Raw genomic sequence first — 10,631 nt, 5'->3', positions numbered from 1 at the left:
CAAGGAAAGGAAACATTTACACTTTTCTCCTACCAAACAAATTACATATACACATCTCCTCATACAAGCATTTCTTTCTTTGAAAAAAAAACATAAAAAACATAAAAAAAAGGAAGTAAAACCAACCTTAATCTGCCAATAGGTATATTAGACTTAGTTGGGGATGAGCTGCCCAAATCCACACAAAATTTCCACCAATACTTCACCAAAATTCTATCCTACAACTAATTTCAAAAAAATGCATAATCTCCAACAATGGAGAGTGGGTGATTACTCACTAAGTCCCTAATCCTTGCCTAAGAAGGCCTCACACACACTTCCCAACCCCTTGGGTAAGGTGAGAGTTCCCATTGGTTGCTCTTCCCAACCTCTTACATATTACTAAAACTGGAAAGGGAAAAGGTGAGAGAGGATGGGGAAGAGAGTTTGATATCAAAAGGGAAGGTTGTCTATCCTGGGAGGAACCTTCTAAGTTGAATTTTCACTCACCTTGGGAAAAACACTTTTTGAGGTGACTAAACAATCACATGGGAGGAGTCACAGGTTAAAAATACCCCTAACCCATAGGTCTACCCTTTGGACCTTTGGAAAAGCCCTAAAACTAACCTTAGGAGTCCATTTGACCCCTTAGAAACCCAACTAAAGTTAACCTACGGGTCAAACCTGAGTTGACCACTCCCAAGACTCCCTACCCAAGGCAAATTTGGGACCACACTCTTGTGTTTGAATGGCTTTGGTAGAAACAAATCTCCCTCCAAGAGACAAGTCAAAATCAATGACACTAATTAGCACATGTGTCAAGTGACATAATAAAATACAATATAAAAATCACACATGGAATTTGTCTCTTGTAGGTTTACATAATTAAATAAAATCAAATTAACACACATGCATCATTTACTTTCACAAATAAAACACATTACAAATGGGGTGTTGTCTCTCCAAATAGACAACCCCTGGCTTAACAAACGTACATTGGTCTAGGTTTGGTTCTCCATATTAATTCCATGGTCACATGGATAATTTTCTTGTGCATCTCAATTAACACATTAGTAATTCCAAATAATCACAATTATATATAATTAAATACATGGATTTCATTGCACATCAAACACTCATACATTTGACAATAATAATTCAATATCCCATTCATTCAAATTCGATTCCACATAAGCAATTATCATAATTCTCAAAATTGAACCATTCATAAAATAAGCATCCTTTTTCTATCATCAAAATGAAGTCCTGCAATTCCAATAATAACATTCACCATTTCAAAGTAATTCTATTCTAGCAACATATAAAGTTTCATAATCATAATGCATAAAATGAAGCATCAATATACATCATTGTGATCCAAATCATGGAATCATATAGGTTCTAAATCCATAATGCATAAAATAAAGCATCCATAATAGTCTCAATATGAAAATAACTGAAAATGTCAAGCTGAGTCGGGGTAGGGCCTCACACTTTATGGGTGCATTGTTAAATGGTTTCTCTCTGTTGATAATGTCAAAATAATTATAGATAATGCAAAAAAAAGTTGATTATTATTCATATTTATTAGAAATCCTTTCATTATTTATGATTTCATTTTATGGGTATGCTATTAAATTGTGTCTCTCTATTTATGATGCCAATATAATTATAGAGAATGCAAAAAAAATGATTATTGTTCATAATTATTAGAAACCCTTTCATTATTTATCATTTCCTTTTATGGGTGCGCTGTTGAATGGTTTCTCTCTATTGATAATGCCAAAATAATTATAGAGAGTGTAAAAAAAACTGATTATTGTTGATAATTAGTCGAAACCCCTTTATTATTTATCATTTTATTTTATGGGTGGGCTGCTAAATTATGCTGAAATCCTTATAGTATAATAATGTTGAAATGCTCACAGAGAATGGCAAAAAAATTAATTACTATTCATAATTATAATGCAAAAAATGGCGTCTCTCTATTTATAATGCCAAAATAATTATAGAGAATGCAAAAAAAATGATTATTGTTCATTATTATTCTCTGTTTCATTTCATTGCTTTGTTATAGTTTAATAATGTTGAAATCCTCATAGAGAATGGCAAAAAAAAATGATTATCTATTTGTTTTATTCGAAACCCCTTCATTATTTATCATTTCATTTTATGGGTGCACTATTAAATGGTGTCTCTCTGTTTATAATTCCAAAATAATTATAGAGAATGCACAAAAAAATTGATTATTGTTCATTATTTGAAACCCCTTCATTATTTATCATTACAATAATATGTATGCCTGATACTAGCTATAAGGTGGTTGTCCTCACACACACACACACAAATATATATACATATATATACATATATACATTCATATACATATACATATATGTATATTAATATGTATATGTATATGTATACATATACATATACATATATACATATACATATACATACATATACATGTATATATGTATATATGTATATGTATATGTATATGTATATTTATATGTATATATATATGTATGTACATGTACATGTATATGTATATGTATATGTATATGTATATTGTTAGGATTCTCAAAGATACTGAGAGGGGGGGTGAATCAGTATTTGACCGGTATAAGAATTTATTTGAATTATAACATGAAAAGCATATCAAAACTGTGTACTGGTAAACCAAAAATAATGCAATAAATAAGAGCAATAACCACAACATAAGATACACACCATAACATAGTATTTTTAATGAGGAAACCTAGTGTGGGAAAAACCTCGATGAGATTTGTGACCCACAATATTTGCTTACTAGTCAATAAGGGAATATTACTGTTTACAATAGGGGCTTACACATGCAGGAAGGCCAAGTGCGTAGAGCTCATTGCTCAGTTACAAAAGAAGTCTCACTGACTTAAAAAAATGGATTATACAAATCCAATGTCTTGTACTACTTCAGATCAGCATCTACTATGCTAGATTCAGTACCAGTTTATGCTCTGATACATACATAAACCCTTATCCAATATCTGCCTTACAATTTGCATATTAAGTTTGCATTAATTCTTCCATCTATCACACACTAAATGATCTACAATGATCTCATACATATATGAGTCATATTACAATCTGCCAAGTTAGCTTAAAATAGATTTTACAATTAAATACAAAATACATTTAAACAAAATTTTTGTCGGTCATAGTGCCGGTGATCAATCTTTTTGTGTCGGTGATTTGTGTGCTGGTGTTGAGTTTGTCAGTGCCGGTGTCGGTGCCTACTGGTATCACATGATTGCAAGGTTTTCATAAATGACAATACCTTCAATCACCTACAATTTCTCATTGGAGTGTGCATTTGCCAACAATCTCCCCCTTTGGCATTGATGGCAACACTCATGAGAAAAATCAAAAAGTGTCCAAAAATGTTGTCCAAAAAGAATTTACCAAAATTGTCTTACCAAAACTGTGTTGTCAAAAATGTACGCTCCCCCTCAGCTGATGATGTCTTTGTTCTGATCATTTTTCTCATTTCCGCTACTCCCCCTTTGACATCAATGACAAAGGTTGTCATTCACTATCAGTGGAGTGTGGATCCTGCCTAGATCCTTGTAACCAGGGGGTTACAATCTAGAAAAGATCCACCAATACCAAATTCAGACTGTCGCTGAACCTTTTACTATCCTTTAATGCCTCTTTTGTTCTTTGAAATGTATTGGATTCTTAGATATATCAATTGCTGCAGTGTTATCATAATAGATAGTTGTAGGTTGCTTGCATTTTACCTTTATGTCCTTCAACATTTTCTTAAGCCATAATACCTATGTATAGTTAGTTGTTGCTGCAACATATTCTGATTCTGCTGTTGATAAAGATGTGCAACTTTATTTCTTACTCATCCAATAAGTTAATCTGCTTCCAAGAAAAAATGCTTTGCCAGTGGTTCTTTTTCTATCATCCACATCTCCTACCTAATTTGCATCTGTGTATGCACATAATTCAAAGTTTTCATCTCTAAGACACCATAAGCCAAGATTTGTAGTGCCTTGTAAGTACCAAAAAATCCTTTTTACTGTTGATTCATGATTTTCTCTAGGATTACTCTAAAATCTTGAAACAATACATATTGCATTCATAATATTAGGTCTTGTTTGTGTCAAATACAGTAGGCCTCCTATCATAGATTTGTACCTAGTTGGATTAATAGGTGTAGATTCATCCCTTAGTGATAATTTGTCATTTTTAGTCATAGGTGTGCTTACCGGTTTAGAGTTCTCCATCCCAAATTTCTTTAGTAACTCCTTCAAGTACTTGGATTGACTCAAGAATATACCTTTATCAGTCTGTGAAATCTGCAATCCTAAAAAGAATTTTCTCTCTCCAATCATAGACATTTCAAATTCTTGTTGCATTTCAATAGAAAAGTCTTTACATAGTCCATCTTCTCCTCCAAAGATTATATCATCAAAAAAGACTTCTATAACCAAGATGTCGGCATTAGTCACTTTATAGTATAAGTTGCTATCAGTATTACCTTTAGAAAAACCGATCTTCAAAAGATATTTATCCAATCTAGCATACCAAGCTCTTGGAGCTTGCTTCAACCCATACAAAGCTTTCCTTAACATGCAAACCATATCTTTGTTAACTGTCAAAGAAAATCCATTAGGTTGCTCAATGTAAACTTCTTCTTCAAGAACTTCATTCAAAAATGCACATTTAATATCCATTTGATATACTTTGTATAGCATCCTAAAATTGCGACACTTGCAATTTCGACTGCATTTCGGTCTTCACGATGGTGACGCAACATGCAACCTGAATGGAGACCCCGAAGCTTGCTCACGACACCAAAAACTGCATTTTTCAAGTACCCTGGCTTGAACCTCCTTGCACCCTGCTGTCCCGGGAGGTGGGACCAGAGCGCCCAGCGCCCTGGTCCCTCAGGACTAGGGCGCCCAGCGCCGTGGTCCCCAGGACCATGGCGCCCAGTGCCCTAGTCCCTGGGTCCTATTTTGGGCCCGGTCTCCTAAGGGGTCTCGGGTCTTTTTGTTTGCAATTTGGAAATTAACTTTCCTGGTCGGCCTAAGGTCGGGAAAATCAGTCTATCAGCCCTAATTGACAAGTATATAAACTACATTTTTCTCTCTCATTTACGATATGAAGAAGATATATGTACAAAGTGTGGAAATTATACTCAGGCATTCAAGCATTCAAGCATTCCTTCAAGCAATTGATCATTTCAAGTCTCCATTCAAGGCTAAGTGTTGCATTCAAGACAAGGATTCAACCATTGAAGAGGAGATCACACACTACATGCTACTACAACATACAACATACAACATCTAAACCTTTGCACATAAGGATACAAACATCCTTAGAATAAGGTTGCAGGTACGCGGCTGAGATTGAAGATCTGGAATCCTTGTGCAGAGACGAACAGATCCCCCTTCGTTTCGCGGATTTTTCGGAGGACCGTGGTGCCGAGCGCCATCCTCCTGATGAATTTTGCTCAAATTTGCAGGATAGCGCCGTATCGACATTTTACTGCTAATTCCAGGTCCACAGCTTCATACTGTATCCCTATCTCAGTTTATAAAGCGAATCTTTGTCACTTTCTATGCATTCCTAGCTCAATTCTTCTATGCACATTCTTTACAAAAGAGGGTAGCCTTGCTGTCTTAACCCTTGAAACTCATTTAGCATCCAATCTTGCATTGCGTGGGATTGGATCTTGTGGGTTTCAACCCCTCTTTTGAATGTAAAGTCTCCCCCCTAAGTGAAAACTATCGAATCCTAGCGAACCTCCCTTCTCTCTCCTTGGAGTTGGAAGAGGGGAAAACAACTAGGGTTCGATCGCGATTTTTCCGCTTTACATTTTGGTGAACCCAACGTGAACATCCTTTCTGATTTTTCATGCTTAGATCTGAAAAAATTGATTACATTTCCATGTTTGATCTTTTGCAAAATTTTAGAGGTGATTGCATAAAAACCCTAAAATTTCTTTTTAGTAATTAAACTTGTGAAATATTTAATTGTTAATGCTTGTTTCAGATCTGTCCTTCTATTACAAATTATCAATTCATATCTATGCTTTAATTTTGAAAATTAAGTGGTTAAGTGTCAAAACCCTAATTTTTGAAACCCTCTTGATTCAACCTTTGTTCGACAATTTCACTGATCAAAACATCTCCAAATCAGCTGTAACTTTGGATTCCGCAATAAAATCACAATATCTTTCATCCCTGAAAATTTGGAAAAAAGTTGCGAGGACCGTGGTGCCGGGCGCCATCGTCCCCGACATTTTTCCCGAAATTTCGGGAGCGAGATCTTACTGTATTTTTCTGCTAAAATCCAGAATTTTGGCTGATTTTATCAATTTTAACACCTTCAAAATTACAGTCAAAGTTGGTCTTGTGATTGCTTGGATTAAGACTTTTAAACATTCAAAAATCATTGAAACTGAAAATTTGTGTCAAAATTGTGTTCTTACTGTCCTAAATCTGAAAAGTGTGTTTGCATTCATTAAAAATTTCAGTGCTTTATTCAAATTCTTGCATTTTGTGACTTTTGAAATTAAGTGCTTAATTACAACAACTTTGATTTCCGCTTTCAAAATTGAATTTTGCGTGAAATTGAGTCAATTTTTAAATTTCAAAATTTGCATTGCTCTTGACATTCCCTCTAAAATCATAAAATTCAAAATTTTAGTTTCCCTCTCTTTTTCAAAATTCAAATTTTGCATTTTTCGACAATCTGGGTAGGGTTCAATTTTGAGATTGCAACTTTAATTTGGCCTATCTACAGATCATAAAATCACTCAATTTTTTCAGATTGGCTTTAAAATCATCATACCTTTCATCCCTGCAAATTTCAAAAAAAGTTGCAAGGACCGTGTTGCACTCCGAGTGCCACGGTCCTGGACATTTTTTCTGAAATTTCGGGAGACTGTCGTGATTGCATTTAACAGCTTAAATCCAGAAGATTGGCTGATTTTACTGAAAATTGCTACCTCTAAAATCAAAATTTTCTCTCCTTCTCTAGTGCATGAGTTTTACAACAATAAGTCCTACCTACACTATTCCCATTAGACGAAGCCATAGAATTAAGTCTTTTCGAGGTTTAACTACTGAGGAGATGGAACCTAATTTGAATAGCCTTTTTAATGAGGACATGGGTAATTCCTCTAATCCTCCTAATGATGAAGAAGCTCTCCATGAGGTTTCTGAAGAACAACTTTCAAAATTGGATAACCAATTTGATGGTTTTCACCAATGGATGTCTCATGAGTACCCTGATAGTCAAGCTCTTCCTTTAATTGAGGGTCTAAAACGTATGCTTCAAAGTGATAAGAATGGAATTGATATTTTGCGTGGTATTTCACACATTGTGAATTCGAACGTGATGCCTATGAAGAGTTGTGCTGAAACTTTAGGTTATACACAACCTCCTACACAAGTCAATCATTCTATTCCTTTGACGACTTCTATTGCTAGCATACCTACCTTTACATCAAACATAATGGCTACTTCTACACAAGACATTACTCCTGTGATCACCAGTCATGGGGGCAATCCCTCCTTTTCAATTAACCCTCTTCCTTCATTTAATCCAACTTCTTCATTCACTCCTTCAATGAGTGTTCCTATTACATCTTCACAAATGAACATGACGCAAGGGGGCAATTCATTTAATCATTCCATTCCTCCTTGTAGTGTTCCTCCTGTCCAATCATCTCCTATGACTAATTATCATAGGGTCCCACCACCTTACTCTTTACCTTCTTTCAATAACATAACACCTCCATCTCAATCTAACACATCTAATATGAACTCTTCGACTGAAGCGACCATTAACAATCTTGCACAAACTGTCTCTTCTTTACAGCAACAAATTGCCTCTATGAATCAATCTAAGTTTAGTGTGCCCACATTTGATGTTGCGAGCCCACTTTCTCTTGACATTGTTCGAGCTATTCCCCCTAAACATGTTGAAATTCCACATTTGGAACTTTATAATGGTAAAGGTGATCCTCTAACACATGTTAAGACTTTTCAAACAATATGTACTGATTTTGCTTATGACCCAAGGTTGCTTGCAAAACTATTCACGAGAACATTAAGAGACAAAGCCCTACAATGGTATTGCTCGTTGCCTTCCTATTCTATTTCTTCTTTCGAACAACTTGCAAATGCTTTCATTCAACAATTTCAAAACAATATAAGTCCTAAAGTTACTTTGATTGATTTAATGCATTGTAAACAAGGTGTTAAAGAAAAAGTGACTGATTTCATTGGTAGATATAAGCATTTGTATGCTCAAATTTCTTTTCCAGTGCCTGACAATGATATTCAAAGAATCTTTATTTCTAATTTACAAAAAGATATTCGAGACAAACTTCTGTTTTCTGAGTTTACTTCTTTCCAACAGTTGTGTGCAACTCTTCACAATTATCAACTGACTGTGAGTCAAATGGAACAATCACATCCTATGGCTCTGAGTGATAGGGGTGATAGCAGTCAACAACTATTTGGGAAGTTTAAACTGAATAGAGACTCCATCAAATTCAATGAAAACATCATCAACAACAATGTGAATGCAACATCAGGTGTGCCTCCTATTTCTAAATTTTTCAAGAAAGAAAGAAAGTATACTCCTTTGAATGAATCATTGCATAGTATTATGAATAAATTATTGGAAAACAGATATGATCCTATCTCTAAGTGAACCTAGAGCACCTAAACTTGACATTCCTATCATTCTTGAGAAGGAAATTCTTCCTTTGAAAGACAAAACTAATGTCTTTCCCCAAGAAGATTCCCAACATGTCCCTATGGATGCGACTATGTCTATGCCTAATAAATCTTCTAAAAGTAGACCTATACCTCCTCGTCATGATGGACTTGGTCTTCTTCCTAAACCAAAAACTCCTCCTTTATATGGAGCAGTTCCTCCTCCTGCCTTCTATAGAGAGAAGAGACCTTCTTCTTCTCCTATTATCCAGCCTAAGAGACCACAACCTAAACACCCAAGTGATAGGGATGAGAACATTCCTCCTCCTCAATCTTCTTCACTTCCTACTAAGACTAGACGAAATCGTTCTGCATGTGAACACCAACAAAAGCGTCATCTTAGGGCTCAAGCAGCTGCTTCTCAAACTTTGCCATCTCCAAAAACACCTTCAACGAGCATTATTCCATTTTCTCCTCAGTCGGACATTGAGCCTAAATCTCCTAAACATAAGATGCATGATGGTCTTGATCCTGTGCGAGTTAAAGATCCTATTTTTATAAATCTTGATGATGATATAGATGAAAATGTTATTCATGATGAAAATGTTACTCCTGTTCATTCTAATAGTGAATATGAACTTGTTGATGTTGATAACCATTTATCTAATGAATTTTCTAAAGCACTTATCCTAGCTCCTAGACAAGAACAATGTGGCTCGGAACATGAACATAGCCCTTGTTTGGATCTTGTGATAGCTCCATCTGCTGTGTTGAATGTTCCTCCTCTAGCGTGTTCCCTGCCTTCCCGAAACATTGATCAGCAAGATCGGGGGGTAGATGACGTGCTAGACTAGTTACATTAGCATAGCAGATTCTCTCCTCCTCTCTTGTGTTACTTCTTCTATATGTTATTCTCATTCTTCTATTTGTTGTCCTTAGTGTTGTCTACTTGAGGACGATGCAAAGCATTGAGATCTCTCGATCTCTCTCATGTTGACTCAAAAGACACATATGTTCCCTTCTTCTAAGTGACCTTCCTTGATTGGGGAATGAAGAACAATTATGCATACATACATATGATATATACATGACTTATCATACAGCATACTGACCCCAAGGACAACGAAGTCACCTCGTGCTTTGTGTTTTGTGTCTATTATCCTTGGGCTTATCTCACACTTGGGGGCTAAATCCTTGCGATAATGTGCTCCTTTCCTTTCTCTTTCTTATGTGTATCACTACGTTAAAACAATCACCCCCGGTGAGGCGTGTGCGATCGCTTTAACGTAGGGGGGCATACATCCCGTTCATATCTTTTCAAGATACTTGAGAATTTCTTGGCAAATTTAGCTTTGCCTTGAAAATTCTTGATATCTTTCTTGCATGACTCATAGTGAGGGAACCTTACTACTGACAGTCATGGTTCTCCTTCGTGATCTTCCCTTTTACTTTGTCAATCGAAGTCGTAAGATCCTTAGTCCACTGGGGGCTTGGTGTGTCTAGCCTCCTTGACGTGGTGAAAGTTTTTCAATATTGTTTCCTTGTACTTTACTGGAAGTATGAGCATACATACTCCCGCTAAAGTGGGGGCTAAATGTAGCGTCCTAAAATTGTGACACTTGCAATTTCGACTACATTTCGGTCTTCACAATGGCGATGCAACACGCAACCTGAATGGAAACCCCGAAGCTTGCTCACGACACCAAAAACTGCATTTTTCAAGTACCCTGGCCTGAACCTCCTTGCACCCTGCAGTCCCAGGAGGTGGGACCAGAGCGCCCAGCGCCCTAGTCCCTCAGGACTAGGGTGCCCAGTGCTGTGGTCCCCAGGACCATGGCGCCCAGTGCCCTGGTCCCTGGGTCCTATTTTGGGCCCGGTCTCCTAAGGGGTCTCGGGTCTTTTTGTTTGCAATTTGGAAAT

Source organism: Cryptomeria japonica, chromosome 4 (assembly GCF_030272615.1).
Source record: "Cryptomeria japonica chromosome 4, Sugi_1.0, whole genome shotgun sequence".
NCBI classification, from domain to species: domain Eukaryota; kingdom Viridiplantae; phylum Streptophyta; class Pinopsida; order Cupressales; family Cupressaceae; genus Cryptomeria; species Cryptomeria japonica.
This window is presented reverse-complemented; position numbering follows the sequence as displayed.